This window comes from Lepus europaeus, chromosome 9, assembly GCF_033115175.1.
Source record: "Lepus europaeus isolate LE1 chromosome 9, mLepTim1.pri, whole genome shotgun sequence".
Classification (NCBI taxonomy): Eukaryota; Metazoa; Chordata; class Mammalia; order Lagomorpha; family Leporidae; genus Lepus; species Lepus europaeus.
In genome coordinates, this window is record NC_084835.1 from 118,673,730 (window position 1) to 118,693,220 (window position 19,491).

Genomic DNA, 19,491 nt, shown 5'->3' on the forward strand with positions numbered 1-19,491 from the left:
TGAGAAAAAGAAGGAGGCCCTGCCCTGTGGCCCCGCAGGTTAAGCCACTTACTGTAATGCTAGCATCTCATATGAGCACTAGATTGAATCCAGGCTGCTCCATTTCTGATCAGCTCTCTGCTTAATGTGCCTAGGAAAGCAGCAGAATATGGTCTAAGCACTTGAGTCCCTACAAGCCACTTGTGAGGCCCCGATGGTGTTCCAGGCTCCTGCCTTCAGATTGGCCCAACCCAAGCAAACAAAGGGAGGAATATATGAGAAAAAAATGGGCTTTTTTTTTTTTAATCCTAAAAGGGATGAAATGTTTTAAAAGCAAAATAAGGAAAACTAGAAACACTTCATGAAGCCAGAGGTGCCTGTTTAATCCCAACGAGTTTTTTTTTTTTTTTTTAACATTTATTCTGATCTCCATCCACTGATTCACTACCCAAATGGCTCAAAGGCTGGGGCTGGGTTAGGCAGAAGCCAGAAGCCTGGAACTCCATCCAAATCTCCTATGTAGATGGCACAGGCTTAAGTACTTGGACCATCTTCCACTGCTCTCCCAAGCAAATGAAGAGGGAGCATGGTTGGACATGGAGCAGCCGGGTCATGAATGGGTGCCCATATGGGATACTAATGTTACAGGCAGTGGCTTAACCTACTATACCACAATTCGGGCACTTACAACATTGTTTTTTAAAATAACAAACCAATTTATTACCAAAAAGCTTGGGGAATAAGTGTATGTTTATGTGCTTATACAGACTATATACTTGTTACTCTCCATAAGACAAGAATGTATAATACAGTAGAGATACCCCTGCTGTTCTTCCAGACTTGTTAGCAGGGAGTTGAATTAGAAGTGGGGCAGCCGGCACTTGAACAGGTGTGCGTATGGGATGCTGGCACTGCAGGCTGCTGGTTAACGTGCTCCTACACAACACCAGTCTCATACACACTTTTCTATGTGATACCCATCAACCTGGGTTCGACTCATTCTTGATGTCATTTAAATCCTTCCCTGGCATCCAGTCTAAGTGGAAATCTCACGTTTTATATGCCACTGCAATGATATGCAGAATTGTTGGTACTTGCCACATTTTTAAACTTATTTTTTGTGTATGTCTTCCTGTAGTTTAAGAAGACATTTTACTGTATTTTCAAAACTACTTTTTCATTAAATATGATTATTAAAGAAACCTTGTTGCAATATTCTTTCACTTAAAAATTTCTTCATTTAGTACTCACATTATTCATTATGGCATTGCCAGATTCCGTGCTAAAAGCTAAGTACAGATAGAAAAAAAAAAGAGTCCTAATCATAATAAAGTAACACTGAGATAGATATATAGACCTCACAATACTTGGCAATTGCATGTGACATTAAATTTACCTAGTGCATGTTTATTTTTATTTAATCCAAACTAAATATTTTAATCAAATATAATTATTCTTAAATCTTGTTATCAAATCAGTAATTTATTTGACGGTTGTTCATGAATACTTAACACAAGTATAATCAATATACTAGTAGTAGTTTTTGTTTGATTTTATCCAGGATCTATACTCATACCATGTAGTGATCAACTAATATACTAAAAAGGAGAGAATATCAAAATTCATGATGAATATATGAATTTATATACTCAGGAGAAATTTGTTATATGACACACAACATAATATAGTTATGAAAAGGAAAATAATGGAAATTCAATAAAATCTCAGTAGTCATTTTTGAATTAACTTGAGATGTTATCAGGTAGGGAAAGAAACATTAGTATTTAGCAGTTATATTAAAATTCATTCAGTAATAAAATGAACATGTCTTAAACAAATCAAAAAGAGAAAACTAATAACTCCCAGTCAATTAGAATAATTTGATGGTATCAGAAAGAAAGTAGGAGGAATCTAAACAGTCTACCTTTCCCCATTACAGAAACAAATTTGATTTCATATTTTGTCTCTATAAGCTATAATTTTTCTTATATTCTTTTATCTTTTTTATTAAATAAAAATGTATAGTTGCAAATTGCAATTTAATATTCCTCTCAGTGTTTTTCCCTGGCATATTTTTAGATTATTTTATCATATGTGTCTCAGTGCACTTAAAACAAGGAGAAAATCACACCACCTAATCTTTGTTGAATGCCTATTATGTGAAGATACAGTTGTGATTACCATACTATGTGTTATTCTCAATGGATAATTAGGCGATCATAGTAGATCAGAGGTAAAAATTTGTATGTAAACAAATTCATGCTTCCCAAAATTTTTTTAGGAGAAACTGAATTCCAGATGGTTCCGTATCAAGAAGTGAGTTCAGTCTAAGCTTCCTAACAGGTTAAAAAGCTAACAAAGTAAAAGAAGCAAAACAAGTAAATAAGTCCAGATACTGTATAGAAACTAATCTTTGACAGTGCTGAATCAGTAAATGCAACTCAAAGATCGTAACCCTAACAGAAGTTTGAACAAATTTCACAATGAAGTCTAACAAGAGAAGAGGTAAGATCATGTGTAGATTATCTGTTTTTAAATGCAGAAAAAACATTTTTTAAAAAAAAAGTAGAAGGCAATGTAAGAGTACATTAAAATGAATTGGTGAGATAGAAAAAAAGAGAACTTCCAAGACATTAATATTTGATAAAATCAACTGCTAAAAGGAAAAAAGGAAATCATTGATTAATAATAGGGGAAATTGAATGTTCATACAAAAAAGAGATACGCCTTTTAATTTTCATTTTTTATTATTTTTTTACAGAAAGAGAAGGGGAGAGATAGTGCTAGATCTTCTATTCACTCACCAAATGGCCCCAATAGCTGAGAGTTTCATGCAGGTCTCCTATGCAGGGACCCAAGGACATGGCCATCCTCTGCTGCTTTCCCAGGTACATTAGCAAGGAGCTGTATTGGAAGCAGAGCAGCCGGAACTTGAGCCAGTGCCCATATGGGATGTCAGCGTTGCAGGTGGCAGCTCAACCCATTAACACCACAATGTCAGTCCCAAATAATATACCTTTTAAAGCTACTCAATAATTTGGAAGTATAACATGAGGAAACGTGTTCCCAGTGAATGGACAAAAAGCAAGCAAACATTAAAAATCCAATGAATATTACATAACAAAATAAAGAAAGTGCTTAGCAAAAGAAGAAAACTAGTGTAAAAATTAACTAATGGATTTTAAATACAGTGTGATTCCAAATGAAATTATAAACAATAAACCATGCATATTAGACTAAATAAAAATGATCATCTAAAACCTAGAAACTTAGAAAAAGTGCCTAAGTATTTCTTTCTTTTTTCTTTTCTTTTTTTTTTTTTTTTTTTTTTTTTGACAAGCAGAGTGCACAGTGAGAGAGACAGACAGAGAAAGGTCTTCCTTTTGCCCTTGGTTCACCCTCCAATGGCCGCCACGGCCGGCGCACCGCGCTGATCCGATGGCAGGAGCCAGGTGCTTCTCCTGATCTCCCATGGGGTGCAGGGCCCAAGCACTTGGGCCATCCTCCACTGCCCTCCCAGGCCACAGCAGAGAGCTGGACTGGAAGAGGAGCAACCGGGACAGAATCCGGTACCCTGACCGGGACTAGAACCCGGTGTGCCGGCGCCACAAGGCGGAGGATTAGCCTGTTGAGCTACGGTGCTGGCCCTGCCTAAGTATTTCTTAAAAGCAATCCTGTAGCTTTGATGTATCACATTATAAAATAAGAAAAAGGCGAGAAGATGGTGAAGAATTCTTTCTATCCCGGTAACCTACCAAAACAGGACTGTATCAGAATTGAAAAACATTAGAAATAGAATCATAAGGATAAGAAAAATGATACATTAAATAGAAAATACAGATGCTATACCCAAAATACCAATGTCCAATGTTGGATTCTGTTTACTTTTTTAACAAATGTATTTATTCATTTATTTTCATTTTATTTAGAAGGTAGTGAGGGAATGAGAGAGAGGTAGGGAGGCAGACAGGGAGAGAGACTGAAATCTGCCCACATGCTTACAGCATCTGGGTATTGATCAGGCCAAACCTGAGTGCTGCGAAGTCATCCTAGATCTCCTACATGGGTGATGGGGACTCAAGTACTTAAGGAAACATTGCTGCCTCCCAGTTTGCACATTGTAAGGGAGCTGGCATCAGGAGAGGAGCTGTGACTTGAGCACTGTCATTGGTATATGGGGTCTTTAGTGCTGCGCCAAATGCCTATTCCAAATGTTGGGTTTCAAAAAGTGATTAGCCCAGGGGCCAGCACTGTAGTACAGTGGGTAAAGCCAGCTGTCCCACTTCTGATTCAGCTCCCTCCTAATGGCCTGGAAAAGCAGCAGAGGATACTCCAGCCTCTGAAGCCCCTACTGCCTATGTGGCAGACTGACGTGAAGCCCTGGCTCCCAGCTTCCACCTGGCTCAGCCCTGGCTTTATGGCCATCTCGGGAGTAAGCGATCAGATAGATGATCTCCCTCTCTCTGTCTCTCTAAAACTCTGATTTTCAGATAAATAGAAAAAACTTGAATAAAAAAAAGAGTGATCAGCCCCAGCCAGAATTAAAAATATAAAAATACTTTATCAGAAACAAACTAAGAAATCTACACGAGTTCCTAGAAAAATCAAAATGCAAAGATAATATTATAAAAATTATGTAATAAAATTTACAATATGAGAAAATTATTTTATTTTTTGAAATTTTATACTTAACACATCTGGGAGATGGACTTCAGTATGTGAACACTGTCCTATCCATTAAAAAAGCTGTAAATTGTGAAACCATTTTTAACAAAGAAAAACACTAGCACTGCTGGCTTTAATGATGATTTGAATCAAATATAATCATCATAAAACAAAACACATCAACGTAAAACACAAGAAACTACAGTATATTTTACTGATTTCCCAGAGAGTAGAATAAAGGTAAACACCACTGCTCATTTTACAAATCTAGACAATAATCATGACAAAATGTTTATAAGGATGAAATTGTAGTAGCAGAATTAAATTATTGCCCCAGTAGTTAAAGCCACCTTTTTTTTTTAAGATTTATTTTATTTGTTTGAAAGACAGAGTTACAGAGAGAGGTAGAGACAGAGAGAGGTCTTCCATCCGCTGGTTCACTCCCCAGATGGCCATAACAGCCAGAGCTGTGCCTATCCAAAGCCGGGAGTAAGGAGCTTCTTCCGGATCTCCCACATGGGCGCAGGGGCCCAAGGACTTGGGCCATCTTCTACTTCTTTCCCAAGCCATAGAAGAGAGTTGGATTGGAATAAGCACCACCGGGACTAGAAGTGGTGCCCAAATGAGATGCTGGCGCTTCGGGCCAGGGCTTTAACCTGCTGAGCCACAGCACCAGCCCCATAAGCCACCCCTTGAGATGTCTGCATCCATTATGGGAGCACCTGGGTTAGAGTCCTGGCTCCATTTCTGATCCCAAATTCCTGCTAATGCAGCAAGCAGGAGGTGATTTAAAATGCTGGGGCATGGCCACTCACGTGGGAGACATGGATTGTGTTCTGTGATGGACTGTTGCAGGCAACTGAGAAGTAAGCAAGTGGGTGATAGATGTCCATATGTTTCTCTCTTTGTCATTCTGTCTCTCTGCCTTTCAAATAATGAGGAGTATACACATGAAAGATTTTTAAAATTGGAATTATATTTCAGTAGAGCCTGTTAAATATTAATGTATTGATGCAAATATTATAAATGAAAATTATTAGCAAAATGAGCAGTGAATACATAAGAAACAAACCATATGGCAATTGGCTGGGATTTGCTCTAGGTATTTTAGCATGTTGACGATAGAAATTCAGTCACCATTCTTTGCTGTTCAGGACAATGGTAATCTTTGTGGAAGAAGCCTGCAGGAATTTGTTGTGCATTTAAGTTTCTGTTTCTTTGAGAGCAGAATACTGTATGTGGTGTTTTTGGTGAGTGGAATCCCATTGTCTGCCCCCAGCTGATACAGATGTCCCAAGTAGGATCTTACATAAGTATTAAGTATTTAAGTAGTACACACACTTCAAAAATACTTTTAAAAGTACATTTATAAGCATAAAAAAAAACAAAGTAAGATTGGATTGAAAGAAGTAATTTATAGAGTTGAAGACCCCAGGGGTGGGTGCTGTGGGACAATGGGTTAAGCCACCACTTGGGTGCCCACTACCCACACTGGAATACTGATTCAAATCGCAGCACCTTCAGTTCCAATCCAGCTTCCTGAGGATGCATCCTGGGGAACAATGATAATGGTTTAAATTCCTGGGCCCCTGCCACCCACATAGGAGAACAAGATGGAGTTTTGGCCTCCGGCTTTGGCCAAGCCCAGTCCTGGCTACTGCAAGCTTTTGGGGAGTGAACCTGTAGATGAAAGATATCCCTCGCTCTCATTCTCACTCTTGCCCTCTTTCTGCTTTTCAAATAGATAAAAATAAATAAATAAATAAATAAATGAAAAGATTTTAAATGAAACTTCCCCAACATATCCATACACTAGTCTTGAGCATTATTTTAAGCAGACATTTTATACTCTACACAATTTTATGCATTTCTTTGCATGCCTTTATGAATTATTGTATTTCTGTATAGGATAAATTCCCTTCAGTTAACAGAGTGGCTTGCAGCATTTTCTGCCGATCCCATCCTGTGTTTTAGTTCTCCTAATGTTGTATCTGTGTAGGATAGCTACACTTTCCCAAGGTATACACAGGTTTTTCTATATACATTTATATAAAAAATATTTATCAGTTTTTTTCCATTAATAGGTCTTGCTTTGACAACAGAAAGTACAAAGGCAATACTTCGTGAGTTCCAGGTTGTAGGCTCCAAGGCACTCTGCGTGTTCCACTTTGCCCCATTGGAATACTGCCCTCAAACAAAATACAAAGCAGTGGGAGAGGCCCAGCTGGGACAACTGCTGCAGCTGAGTCCAGCCCACAGCCATCTGTCAAATGAACAAAACCAAAAGGGTACACACAGGCAAGACCAGAAATAAAACAGCAGAAACAAATAAAGAAACTCCATGCCAAACCAGAGAATCGTAAGAAACAAATAAGTGAAAATGTCTATGGCATTTATTTTATAGAGCACCAAAGAACTGATGTCTACTTTCACTTTTATGGATACACTTTTTGGTGCTCGTTTATAGTTTGGACGCTATTTTATTTCAACCTTAAAAATATTCAATCTGTTGTCTTCTGTCTTCTATCCCTCCCTTGGAAATTCAAGTGTAAGTTTTATTTACATTTCATAAATACATAAATACTTCAAAAAAGTTCGTGGACAAATGGGATGAAAAGATAAATTTAGTTTTGTGCAAAAACATTTGAAATCTGGTCATAGTTTTTTCATAGTAGACATTTTCCATAGAAAATAGACTTTTTGAAGTTCCTGAACACTGCTTTAAAAACTTACCTTTGTGTTCATGTTTCAAGCTATTATACTGTGATGTAGCTTTATGTAGTTTTATTTATTTTGCTGCTTAGATTTGCAAGTTTTTATGTGTAATCTGATTTCTTTTAAGAATTTTATTAATTCTCAGACTATTTCATGTAAATATTTTGTTTTTTTTCTTTTACTCCAATCATTATTGTATTTTTTGATTTCTAATAGGTTATGGTTTTAAATCATTTTTTCTTTCAGTGTTAATTTTTTTGTTTTTTCTTTCAGAATTGTTCTAAATTTGCAAAACAAAAATTGTGAAGTACAGAGTTCCATATAATGTGCAGCCAGCTTCCTCTATTATTAACATGTGATGTTCCTATGCTATATTTATTTGAATCAGTAAACCACAACCAGCTTCCTCTTTCTTAACCTTGTCTTCAGGTTCACAAATGTTTTCATTCATGTTGATGATAACAGATCTAACATTTCAAGATCTTTGTCTTATCACAGTGCCAAATTACGACCCTTAGGATTCCTTAGCTAATGTGAGTTTTTTCTTGTAATTTTTCCTAAATATTGATCCTAAATATTGCCCTGCCTTGTAATTTTCTAAAGTGTGACAACTGTTTCACAGAAGAAAACATGTAGATTTGAAGCGAGTTCACTATCCTCCCAGAAAAACTTAATCCCTACTGGTCTATTGGCTTCTCTAGATTAGTTTGTCTGGCATCCTGATTGACTAAGCAGCTCTTTAATGTATTCAGATAAAGTTTTCTTTTTCTGTTTTTTTTAAATTTCTCTTTTGTTAACATAGGGAGAACAGATTCCATGTATTTCATATTTAAATTATAAGAAGATAACCATAGTCCCCTCCCTCTCACCTTTGCTTCCTCAGCATCACCTCCTTAGTTTTATTTTCCTTTAATCTTTACAATAACAAACATTCAATTTACTTTATAATCATAGACTTTAGACACCACTAACTATTATGTTCAACAAGTAAAATATCTTTGATCTTTTCTTAAGGAGTTTTCTGCTAATAATTTCTATTTTTATTTTAGTTGTCTGCAAAGGGACATTAATCTTCCACAAGCAAATAAGCATTGCCAAAGCAAAGATCCTTTATAACAATTGTTGTATAGGTGGATGTGTTGTATAGATGTGTAATGAGGAAGAGGATAGATGGAAAATTCCATTCACTCTCAATTATATATTAGGTTGATAAGAAATATTATAGCAAATTTGAAATTCTGAATTATAAATAATTTTCCGAGCTCTGTGCTGTGGCCCGGGAGTGCAGTGGAGGATGGCCCAAGTCCTTGGGCCCTGCACCTCATGGGAGACCAGGAGAAGCACCTGGCTCCTGCCTTCGGATAAGTGCAGTGCGCTGGCCGCAGCGGCCAGTGGAGGGTGAACCAACGGTAAAGGAAGACCTTTCTCTCTGTCTTTCTCTCTCACTGTCCACTCTGCCTGTCAAAAAAAAAAAAAAGTATAAACATCAAAAGTATTCACATGGTGGTCGGCATTTGGCATAGAGGTTAAGGGATGGCTTGGGGTATCCATATCCCAGAACAGAATGTCTAGTTTTTAGTTCTAGCTCCACTTCCAGTTCCAGCTTTTTATGAATGCAAGTCTTGAGTGGCAACAGGTGACTCAAGCAGTTGGGCCCCTGCCACCCAGATTGAGTTCTTGGCTCCTAGCCTGACCTGGTCCAATCCAGCTATTGTATGTATTTGGTGAGTGAACCAGGGGATGAGAACTTTCTCTGCCTCTCTTTTCTTCTGTGGTTTTCACATAAATAAGGTAAATGAATAAACATTATAAAAAGTACTCACATAATGGTACAATGGTGTGTTTAAATCATTTTTGTAGACGTAAATGTGGCAATTGATATAAATATTGATTGACCTTTACCTAAGGGATGCCAAAATTCAGTTAGATAGAAGGAATTAGTTCTGATAGGCAGTAACCTAGGAAGGTAATTACAGTCTATAGCAACCTGTGATATATTTCAAAATAACTAAAAAATAGAAGTGTGATGCTACCTAACACAAAGAAATAAGATAGAAATTCTAAGTATCCCAATATTATCATTTGATATACATGTATGAAATGATCATACTATATTCCATAGATATGTTGAAATATTATGTCAATGAATGGTATATAGAATGTTTAGTTTATAATATTTAGTTGTCAACTCATCGCATAAGTTTATTTTCACAACATCCAAATTGCATGACACAGACAAATGCACACATTTAATTGGATAGAATATATTAAGATTTTTTAAAAATATATTTATGTGTTTATTTCAAAGGCATAGTTATAAAGAAAGAGGGATCTTCCATCGATCACTCCCCAAATGGTTACAATTGCCAGGGCTTGGCCAGGCCAAAGCCAGGAGAGAAGAACTCCATCTGGGTCTGCATATGGGTTGCTGGAGTCCAAGCATTCAGGAAATACTCTGTTTCATTCTCAGGAGCATTAGCAGGGAGCTGGATCAGAAGTAGAGCAGCCTGCATTCAAACTGGTGCTCATTGCAGGTAGTAGCTTTTTCTGTTGTGCCCAACACTGATTCATCAAGATTATTTTCCTTTTTAAAAAATTTTATTTAAGATATATAAGTTTCATATATATATATATACATACATACACATATATATACATATACATATATAGATATATACATATCTATCTATCTATAGATATAGATATAGATATAGATATAGATATAGATATATACACACACAAACATATACAGATTTAGGGATATAATGATACTTCACACCCACTCTCTCTCTCTTCCATCTTCCTCCTCCCTCTCCTATTTCCATTCTTGGTTTTATAAAAAATTATTTTCAGTACACTTTATACTCATAGGATTAACACTTCACTAAGTAAAGAGTTCAAAAAATAATTTGAGGAAAAAAAACCACTGTTCCTCAATGGTAGAAACAAGGTTTCTAAACAATCATCAAGTCTCAATATATCAATTTTACTGCAATATATTACATTTTAGGTGCTCCATTGGTTACCACATATCAGGGAAAATATATGATATCTTTTTGAGACTGGCTAATTTCACTAAGAGTAATGATTTCTAGTTGTAACAGATAAGATTTCATTTTTTTTCTTACTGCTGAGTAGTATTCCATTGTGTATGTATACTGTAATTTCTTTATCCAGTCATCAGTTGATGGACATCTGGGTTGATTCCCTACCTTAGCTATTGTGAATTGAGCTGCAATAAACATGGGGTACAGATAAATACTCTTTCATATGCTGATTGTGTTTTCTTTGTGTAAATTCCCAGAAGTGGAATGGCTGTGTCATATGGTAGATCTATTTTCAGATTTCTGAGGAATCTCCATACTGTCTTCTATAATGGCCACACCATTATACATTCCCATCAATAGTAAATTAGGGTACTTTTTTCACCACATCCTTGCCAGTATTTATTGTTTTTTAATCTCTGTATGAGAGCCATCTAACTTGGGTGAGGTGAAACCTCATTGTGGTTTTATTTGCATTTCTGTGATGGCTGTTGATCATTAGCATTTTTTCATGAATTTTCTCTTTTGAAAGATGCCTGTTCAAGTCATTTGCCCATAGCTTAACTGAATTTTTGTTTTGTTTGTTGGAGTTTCTTGAGCTCTTTATAGATTCTAGATATTAATCCTTTATCCTTTCATAGTTTGCAAATATTTTCTGCCATTTTGTCAGTTGCCTCTTGACTTTGCTGAGTATTTCTTTTGCAGTGCAGAAGCTTCTCAATTTGATGTAATCTCATTTGTTAATTTTGGCTTTGATTGCCTGTGCTTCTGCAGTGTTTTCCAAGACTTTACCTATGCCAATGCCTTGCAGTTTCACCAGTGTTTTCTATTAACTTGATGGTATCAGGTCTTGGATTTAGGTCCTTGATCCATTTTGAGCAGATTTTTGTGAAAGGTATAGGTAGGGATTTTGTTTCAGACTTCTGCATGTGGAGATCCAATTTTCCTAGCAACATTTATTGAAGAGAATCTTTGCTTCATGGATTGATTTTTGCTTCTTTGTCAAAGATAAGTTGGTTGCAGATACATGAGTTGATTTCTGGAGTTTCTATCCTGTTCCACTGGTTTACATGTGTGTTTTTGTGCCAGTACCAGGCTCTTTTGATTTATAATTGCCCAGTTGTATGTCTTGAAATCTAGTCTTGTGATGACTCTGGGTTTGTTTTTGTAGCTTAAGATTGCTTTAACTACCTGGGGTCTCGTGTTTCCATACAAATTTTAGCATCATTTATTACTAGATTTGAGAAGATATTCATTGGGATTCTGGTTGGGATCATATTGAATCTATAACTTGCTTTTGGGAAGATGGATATATTAATGATATTAATTATTCCAATCCATGGACTTGGAAAATTTTTGTGTCTTCAATTTCTTTCTTAATGTTTTGTAATTTTCCTCTGATCTTTGATAGCTTTGGTTAAATTTATTCCAAAGTATTTTAATTTTGTTTGTAGCTATTGTGTAAGGGACTGACCTTACAAGTTCTTACTCAGTCCTGGCATTGTTTGTGTATACAAAGGCTATTGATTTTTATGTGTTAATTTTATATTCTGCTACTTTATCAAATTATTTCATAAGTTCCAATAGTCTTTTAGTGGATGCTTTTGGTTCACCTATGTATAGAATCATGTCATCTGCAAATAGGGATTGTTTGGCTTCCTCCTTTCCAATTTGTATCCCTTTGATTTATTTTTCTTGCATAATGGCTCTGGTTAAAACTTACAGGACTATATTGAATCACAGTGGTGAGACTGGGCATCCTGTCTGGTTCCAGATCTCAGATGGAATGCTTGCAACTTTTCCCCAATTCAATAAGATGTGCTACAGGTTTGCCATAAATTGCCTTGATGGTGTTGAGGAAGATTATTTATAAATATGAAAGACCTAATGTTGAATTATTTCAAATAGGTCACATAACTTTAAATTGGTATTCCATATGTTAGATACAAGAGCATGAATTTGACTTATGCTAGTCAAAGTGTTTGACACTGTTAATACAAAATTAAATTTTATTTACATTTTCCTCTACTATGTAACCTGTTTATGCCTCAACTTTCAATGGTTCTTTCCTTTTTTTAAAAATATTTATTTTGGCTGGTGCCATGGCTCACTAGGCTAATCCTCTGCCTACAGCACCAGTACTTCAGGTTCTAGTTCCAGTTGTGGTGCCAGTTCTGTCTGGGTTGCTCCTCTTCCAGTCTAGCTCTCTGCAGTGGAGGATGGCCCAAGTCCTTGGGCCTGCACCCACATGGGAGACCAGGAGGCGGCACCTGGCTCCTAGCTTCGGATTGGCGCAGTGTGCCAGCCATAGCGGCCATTTGGGGGGTGAACCAATGGAAGGGAGACCTTTCTCTCTCTCTCTCTCTCTCTCTCTCTCTCTCTCTCTCTCTCTTTCTCTCTCTATCACTGTATAGCTCTGCTTGTAAAAAAAAAGATTTATTTTATTTATTTGAAAGACAGAGTTACAGAGAGAGGTAGAGACAGAGGGAGAGAGAGAGAGAGAGAGAGAGAGAGAGAGAGAGGTCTTCTTTCTGCTGGTTCCCTCCCCAGTTGGCCTCAATGGCTGGAGCTGCGCCAATACGAAGCCAGGAGCCAGGAGCTTCCTCCAGGTCTTCCACGTAGGTGTAGGGGTCCAAGGACTTTGGCCATCCTCCACTGCCCTCCCAGGGCATAGCAGAGAACTGGATTGGAAGTGGAGTAGCCGACACTAGAACTGGTGCCCATATGGGATGCCGGCACCTCAGGCCCGGGCTTTGACCCACTGAGCCACAGTGCCAGATCCTCAATGGTTCTTTCAACTCTCCATATGATTTTACATTTTTATTTCAGCCTCTTTAGAGGGAATCACTTGAATAAGATTATATTAAATCATGTTGGTGCAAAGAATCATAGGAAGAAAGAAAATTACATTATTACCAACAAAATTTATTTCTTGACAGCTATCTGCAATATTCTCTACTTATCTCTATTTTCATATTCCTTTTTAAATTTTTTTTCTCTTAACTTAAAAAGGAGGCAGAAAAATAATAGAATTAAAATGATTGCTATGAAAGATATAAAGCATCTCTGGTTATAAGTTAGGGAAGCATTTTGTAGAGGTATGTTCCCTAGTTGATACAAACTCATTTTTTTTAAATTTTTTTTTACTTGATGATAGATAATATAACTGCAAGTTGTATGTTTTCATGAAATAAACAATCTCAACATGCTCCATATTTTAATATCTAAGGCAAAAAGTCTTAGAAGATATAGTTCTCCCTTGCAAATTATTGGTAGCACGGGTGCTCAATAATCCTATCCCATCTCAGATTTCTGCAGGCTTAATATTGCCAGTGATTGATCAAGAAACTCATTAGCATAAAGAGCTGAAAGAAGGCAGGCACATGTTTGCTTATTCTGTACTGCATGCTTATTTTTAAAAGGGCTTTGAGTGTATTTGTCACGTTATAGCCCATTTTCAGATTTTCTCATCATTTGTGTTATTAATTGTAAAATATTTTGAATCAAAAAGGCCAAGGCTTGCAGAAGCAAGGAGCTTCCAGCAGGGTTGATGAGCAAATCACTTGTCTCTCTGCTGCAGAGGTAACATGGCTCAGCACTGGAATTCCCGAGAAGCTAGCACTTACCATGGTGGGGGTGGAGGAATCATTACAGCTCTGTGCAATTAAATTTTAAATGTACGTAACGTTATAAAATAGGTCAATGTTAAAATTGTAAATGTAAAAATAAAATATTAAGGAAAATCATGAAAGTGAGAGTTTAACTTGTAAATTTCTTTTTACTTCAAGCTTACAGAATTTTATTACATGCCATGGATAAGAAGATACATACACATGAGCACTTTGTTTTTGTTCTGGAATGTATGCTTGTTCTAAAAAGAGCTAGACACATATGAATCACTTTAATTATTCTCATAAGGCTCCCTCTTGCCTTCATATTTAAAATATATCTGCAGTACTCCATACTCCATGATTTTATTGGTGAATGCTGAATTCAGGTAGTTTTATTTTGGATAGATCAATACTGACTTAAAATCGAGGCAAGGACTTAGTGTTACTATGCGGCAGTTTAAGCAGGTGCCTGATAGACCAGAATCCGTCTGGGTGCCGATTTTAGTTCTGGTTGCTCTACTTCCAATTAAGTTCCCTGCCAATACACCTGGGAAAGCAGTGGAAGATGGCCCAAGTGCTTGGGTAACTGACATCAACTTAGGAAACTGTATAGCATTCCAGGCTCCTGGCTTTTGACTGTGTGTGTGCGCCTCTCATCTCGGTAACTCTGCTTTTCAGATAAATAAATAATGAAATCTTTAAAATAATAAAGACATTTTGATGATTTGCTTTTAATATAGATGCATTTATTTTTCTGTCTAATGCTGTTTCTTGTTTTCACTCAACTTCCTAGGTACATCTTCATTGAATAAAAATAATTTATCAGAAAAATATTAAGTGCCACTAAAATTAGACTATCAGTGAACACCTATGTGAATACATTGTATACGTCATACTGTGTATCTTTACATTATAGTGTATACACACATACACATATACATGTGTATATATGCACACACATTTATTTTCATTGTGCTCTTTAGTTTACTGGTTTGCACATAAGAATTCAAGTATTTTATATAGACCATTTTCACCAAAATTGAATTTGAATAATTTGTTCCTATATTCAATGCATTGCTTAGAATGAATCCATACATATTTAGGCAACTAAGTTGGCAATCCATTTTTGGACTATATACATAGGAAATTCCTTTAACAATTAAAAAACTAAAAAGTGCAAAGCAATGTACCAACACTACCAAGTAATGGGTGCCAGTGCCGTGGTGTATTGGGTTAATCCACTCCATATAATGAACTCAAATATGAATCCTATTTCAAGGGCAGACTGCTCCTCATCTGATCCAGCTCCCTGCAAATGCACTTGGGAAGGCAGAAGATGGTCCAAATACTTGGACCTGTGTTACCCATGTGGGAGACCCAGATGAAGTTCCAGCTACTAGTTTCAGCTGACTAAGGCCTGGCTGCTGCTGCATTTTGAGGAATGGACCAATAATAAAATAATTAAAATAAAATAAATAAAAATAATTGTAGTATAAAACAATTTTTATGGCAAAATGATAAATTATTTAAAGCTAATGCTGATTAAGATGAAGATATCAAAGAAATAAAAGAGGCAGCTGAAAGATCTCTCAACAGCCATAGCTGGAAAATAAATACATAAATAAAAAGTAAAGCTATACTGGATAGCAAATGAACATATGAAATTGCCTTGAGTTAACACCAATGTAAATAAACAACTGGATAAATAAGTAAATAAATAATTAGCAGGAATTGGACAATATCCCATGTAGGAGGATTACAACTAACTTCTCCTTAGATTTAGGCTGTACCTCATTCTCTCCTTCCAAAGAGCATAGAATAAAAAAAAAAGAAAAATTGAGTAATTTTGTAGTACAGAAGCCTGAGAAACAATACTGTAGTCAAATTACTGAGTTTAATATAGACAAAACTAGGTCGTGTTGGACGCATGAACTTCTAGTCTTCCTCCTCAATCCCTTAACTCAAGTGTACCATTAGGCAAAATCTGAAATTTTATTTGATTTCCAAAGGGACGTGTAGAGCATTATATAGAGGAAAGATTCTACTGGTTGATCAGGGCAAGTTCTCAGTATCTTACTTTTTCTCCTCTGTAAAACAGGATAATGTTATGTGGAATATTTCAAAGAGTTGTTAAAATAAATAAACTTAGTTTATGGAACAATTTCATAACAAACAGAAGCCCATAATAAATGTCCAGTATTCACTGGCTTATTTGTAAATGCATTCATCAAAGCACTTAGCAATGATGGGCATCAGATGGGTTTGCATACATTTAAGGTTATCAGTCTGAGAATACTTTTAATAGGGCATATAGCTATTACCATAAGGTGAGTGCAAAAGCACAATGAGAAAATGAAGCGGTCCAAAATGTAGTGTGGTGATGCATGCCAGGTTTTTGCTCATGAATCATGGGAAGGAACCAAGAACAATTTGATTCCTATTGAAGTAAATATCCCCAAGGAAATTTCAAAATAACTCTGTAGAATGATTCTGTGATTATAGTCTTCCTCCTTCAAAACTATGAATGCACTCTTACATTGCTTTAATTGTTGGTTGGCTATTTTTAATATAGAGTTTTCTAAAATACTTCAAGACTTCTATAGATGGCTTGCATTTACCTCATTAAATTCCGCTAGTAGCTACATAGTTTTTTACAACTCAGAATGCCATTAAGTAGAAATTTTGTACAAAAATTGTTATACATTTAGTGTACTAACCTTTCACCAACTGTCCAACAAGAGAAGCCAAGGCCAAGCCTACTGACTCAGATGTTTAAACATAGCTGGCATGCTCTGGTGCTTCTGTTTCTGTGAAATGGAGCTTGTAAGGCTTTAGGTAATATGAATTTATAATTTTAACAAAATTTCTCTAGATACTTTAGGGAACATAATAGTTATTAACAAATTTTCACCATTGACAAGTGGCACAATCTTCTTTCTTCTATTGTTTTGTTCTACTAATCCCCCTTCCAACCAACCCACCATGCAAATATAACAACTAAAAACGATAATTTGTTCTCATTAGGATCTGCCTTTGTTAATTTTTGGACCACTTCAACTGTCTATTTCCACTTAATATTCTTACCTGTTTTTGTTGTTGTTGTTGTTGTTGTGTAAGAACTCTACCCTTTCTTCTTGTTTTCTACCTTATTTTGTCAACAAGTTGAAATTTTATATGCATTCTGAGTAGTAAACCCTTTACCTACCAATTTATCATTAAACATCTTTACCTACCTAAATTGGAATATGTATGTTTTATACACTTGAAATATTGAGTGCATATATATACACCTCTGTCCACATTTTTCTTGTGAATTATGGATTTCACTTCTTCCTTCAAAGTATTCTCTACAATTGGATTTATATTATCTTATCATACTCCACCTAAAATTTACTTTGATATATTCTGAAGTTATTTAACTTTTTTTCATTCTGGGAAACCACATTTGTGTGCAAGTTTTAAAAAATAAACTAAACATATTCACTTACATAATGACACTTATATGAAATTATCATAATAATTGATTAAGTATATATAATCCTTCAGCAAGCCTCATTGATTTGAAATATAATATCTATCAGAATGAAATTCACATATTATTATATTCGCATGTTTAGGATTATAATTCTTAGAGAAATTTACTCCAGTTACTTACATCTCAATGAACCTATCCATAAAATATGGATAATAACACTCTGAGGGATGTTTTGATGATTTGATAAATTGTTACATAAAAGTTATTAGAAAATGTCCAACAATAAGAAGGTACTAATGAACAAATATATTATAGAACTTTTAGCTTACCTCATTTATTGTGTCTATTGGTGAATTTTGAATGGATTTTTAATTCATTTTTATTTTACAATTTTTTTAACATTTTGCTGCACTCACTTCAAAGGTAGACATATATGTTCACAAGTATGCAGTTTTGATATCACAGAGTGAGTTTTTCCTAATGATCATAATGTGGTGAAGGAACAGTTTATATTGTATAATTTAGTGAAACAATATTTATAACTAAATATTAATGATATGACATTCACACAATTTTTATACTCTGGATTGATTTTTATAATCACATACTCACATAATTGTATAATTAGGAAATAATATTAAATTTTATTTCTATATTAGACATGGTATCTACTTTTATTTATTTGACAATGAGTCTATTATTTTTTTAATTTAGATTTTTGGAAACCATCATAATCCACTTGAATATTGATTTGGTCCATTCCAGTTTTTCTACATAATTTGGTCATATTTCTTTCTGCCCAAAAGTATGACTAATGATTTGGTTTACAATTTTGCCCTAAGATTTGTTTATTTTATAGAGGTTTTTAAAGATTAAAAATAAATAATAAAATAAATTTAATAAGTTCTATACTCCTTTTCTGCTCATATGGCAAATTGTTTTATTTTACTGCAGATACAAACACTACTTGTATCCTTCTTATTAACTAGTAGAGGAAACACACACACACACAGCTATTTCAACTTCCCAATATCTATATAAAAAACCATTTGCAACAATAAGGTGCTTTATGTTACAGAACAGATGGAGGATGAAAAGTATTCTAAATCTTCCTCCTCTAATGATTAGACCCTGCTCTGTGTTATATATAAAGCTTTCTTTTACTGATAGTGAGATGCAAAAATATAATGCTATTCTCTTGGGAATACTATCCATGTAGAGTGATGGAAACAAATTGAACTAGTAAAACACTTAGCTATTAAATCTTTGATATGTGTGCGGAAATATTGTAAAACAGAACAATGAGAACACTGATATGCTTTTACCTCCATCCATTATGACTAATCTAATGCAGGCTAACTGTACCTTACAAATTCTCACTGTGTATGTGTGTCTGCCAGTATTTCACAGCAAAGAAGTTCACACATTCATTGTGTTAATTGCAGGCCTACAAAAATGTGGCAGTGTTAGTGTCTGCAACAATTAAGATGACTGGATAAGCTCCCAGTTAGGAGGAATTAGAATAGAATAGCATATTGAAAACAATTTAGAAGTAGTCACATTAATTATGAATTTGCACATGAAAAGAAATGTATACCTATGTGAAAGTATTTTAAGAACAGGTTTTGTCCTCATTTCAATGACAGTGTAATAGTTATGTGCAATATCTGAGTATTTCTGGGATCAAGGGTCTCTCAAAATTTATGGTCTAAAGTGTTAGGAAATGGAAGGAACAAGATGCAGAGCAGTGGACTGTGTCGTTTCCAATATTTTTAGAAGTTATACATCAAGAGGCCAGAGTTGTACTGTAGCAGGCGAAGCCACTGCCTACAGCGCTGGTATCCCATGTGGGTGCCAGTTCCAGTCCTAGCTGCTCTACTTCTGATCTAGCTCCCTCCTAATGCACCCGGGTTCAGCCTGGCACAGCCCTGGTAGTTTCAGCAACTTGGAGGGTGAACCAGCAAGTGGAGGATCTCTCTCTCTCTCCTCTCTATAATGCCAC